Raw genomic sequence first — 3,051 nt, forward strand, 5'->3', positions numbered from 1 at the left:
CTCTCTCTCTCAGCCGCACCCACGCATGCTGGCGGCCAGCCCCTCGTCTTTCTCCTTCAGATCCCGCTGGCGGCTAGCTCCTATCCCGCGCAGATCCCTACCTCCAACCTCAGCTCATTCCAACTCCCTCCGCTGCCCCTGGCTGCAGGTTCCTTCCGCCCCGGCGAGACAGAGTTGAAACTCGCCATGGATACACCGTCCGCGAACTGCTGCTCATAGTTCCTTGTGCTGGAACCGTCCGCCGGAGATGCTACAGCCACGGCGGAGCGACCTCCTCCCCCACCGCTGCAACCACCGTCTCCCGAAACGAACTTGAAAGCATTTTTTGCTCCTCCACCCAATGCTGCAATCGATGATGCAAAAAGCGACAACCGTTTGATTCAAAAGCTTCAACCCGCGGTATATTAAGCTTCAACCGGATATCGCGCACAGAAAAAAGCTATACTCATCCATATGAAAGCTTCAACTGTAGTTTGAAAAAGTTTCAACCAGCGACGGTTGGAGCTGGAAGAAGATGACAAAACGCTGCAGTTTTGCTACATGCTTCAACCGGCATAGATTTTGCTACAACCGGCATAGATTTTGCTACAACTAGGGTCACGTTTTGCTACAACACACTGCCGGCGTTGTGGTTTTGCTACAACTAGCAGCACTTTTTGCTACAACTGGCATAATGTATTGCTACATCCAGCACGGCCGAGCTGTGACCCGCGGTGGCGACGACGACTTTTTGTTGCAACCGTCGTAGGTATTTGTTACGTCTAGCAACGGGTTTTGTTACATTCGTTCATTATGCAAATGTTGCTACCTGCAACGGCGAGCTACAACCAGTGAAAACGGCGACGTTTCTTTTTTGCTGCAACCGTGTCTTCATTTTGCTACGACAAACAATGAAAAATGCTACACCGGGCAATTCTATTTGCTGGAACCAGTCAATCACCAGCGAGGCGGAGCTGCATCCATGGCGTGCGTGACGGCGAGGGCGGGATCCATCCATGGCGAGCGTGGGCGGTGAAGCTGCATCCATGGCAAGCGCGGGCGACGGAGCTGCATCCATGGTGAGCGCGGATCTCTGACGAGTGCGGGCGGCGAAGCTGCATCCATGGCGAGCGCGGATCTCGGGCAAGCGCGGACGGCTGGCGAGGGCGCCCACCGACGATGAGGAACGCCGCGGTGGTTCTTCAAGCTCGGTTGTTTTCTTGCGGGGATATGACGTGGTGTCGACGGCGCTCGGGTCGTTGCAATTTTTTTTTGGAAAAATGACTCATGAGAAGGACGAAGCGAGGGACAGATCTGACGGTCATTAATCGCTGCATCGGACGGCTAGGGCAGGACCTGCCCAACTGTTGGGTCGGTGCGCCGGCGCCTAGCGTCGCCCATATTGAAATGCCTAAAAGACTTATATTTAGGAACAAAGAGAGCAGTAGCTACCAAAGGATTTACACAACAAAATACATCAACGATGGGACAACAACACGGTGACAGTCGGAGTCGGAGAGGATATATAGCCCTATCCGGATCGAAATATATACCCACGCCTACACGGACAGGGTTGATGTGATCGTGTGAATATATGTAGCTCCCGCCGGTATACATCGCTACAACCTATTACCTGCGATCGACTATGATGATCGACGACGCCTCCACCTCGACCCTAACCACCACGGTGACCACCGGCAGCCATGTCCTCAGAATTAACGGCTATACGGAGACAAAGCTCCTCGGCAACGGCGTGGCGGCCCCGTCCGGCGAGTTCGAGGCAGCCGGCCACCGCTGGCGGATCCACTACTACCCCAACGGAGGATCGTGGAACAACGCCGACGGCATCTCTCTCGCCCTCAGCATCGCCGACAAGTACGTCCTCAGCCATGTCAACGCAAACGTCCGGTTCTCTCTCGTCCCTCACGACGGCAAGAAGCCGGCGCCGGCCAAGCTCAAGCACTACCGTTCCAGTTTCGGGGGCGTCTTCAAGTTCAACGGCCATGTCATCGGCGAACGGTCTAGGTTCATGGGAAGAGACCAGCTAGAGAAGTCGGGTTACGTCGTGGACGACTGCTTCATCGTCAGGTGCGACATCGATGTCGTCGTCACGTCGGCGGCTAGAGTGTTTGGCAGCACGGCCACGGATGCTTGTGATGATCTCGAGGAGGCGGAGCTCCCCTGCAGCAGCATGGTTCAGGAGGACATGTGCAAGCACGAGGACAACGTCGTTGGCGGCCACGCAACGGATAAGGAAGACCCTTCCGATATCGGGTTGGCGAAGCTGCGCCGCTCGGGACCAAGGCAACCCAAGATGATGATGCATCCGATGGCCGCCGCTCTTTTCTCTTCTGTCTTCTCATGTTTTGCAGATTTTTTCTAGACATATATTGACCTTTTTAGATTGTAATTTGTAGTCATTATTATATCATTTACCATATGGAAACTAGTAGCTCATCCAATGCAGCCTCTCTATAAATTTTGATTTGACGAGGCAATTATTTTCTGCCTTCTACATCATTTTATACATTTATTAATTTGCGAACCAATTTGTGGTTGGACGGTTGGAGGGCTGTGCTATCCTAGGCCCACCAGGGTTTAAATCCTGGTGCTCGCATTTATTTTAGAATTTCCGGCGATGCGTATTCAGTTGAAGAAGACGTTCCCGTCAATGACGAGGTGCCTACAGTTACTTCGTAAATTTTAAGATGATATGCCGACTTGTGTGAATATGAGCACTTGCATTTGTACTGTGTTTAAGAAAACACCTGCTATTCATGACACCTAGTATTTTGGAACGGAGAGAGTAGCAGATAGTACAAGGTAAGTGTACAGAAGGCCGTGGTGGTTTCAGAAAATTTCACATGACACACTTATACGTCACAAAATTCTATTGCTAGATTGCAATCCGAATTGGATGAGCAGCACGAACTTCATATCCATGTGGCCAGCTCATAGTAACACATCCGAGGCTCGTGAATGTTTTCTCTCTAGTTTTCTCATGATTTGTTGATTTTTTTCTGGACAGTGATATATTTATGTTTTTTCTTTCACCTCTTGCAAGGCGACTAG

The sequence above is a fragment of the Triticum dicoccoides genome, chromosome 3A, assembly GCF_002162155.2.
Source record: "Triticum dicoccoides isolate Atlit2015 ecotype Zavitan chromosome 3A, WEW_v2.0, whole genome shotgun sequence".
Classification (NCBI taxonomy): domain Eukaryota; kingdom Viridiplantae; phylum Streptophyta; class Magnoliopsida; order Poales; family Poaceae; genus Triticum; species Triticum dicoccoides.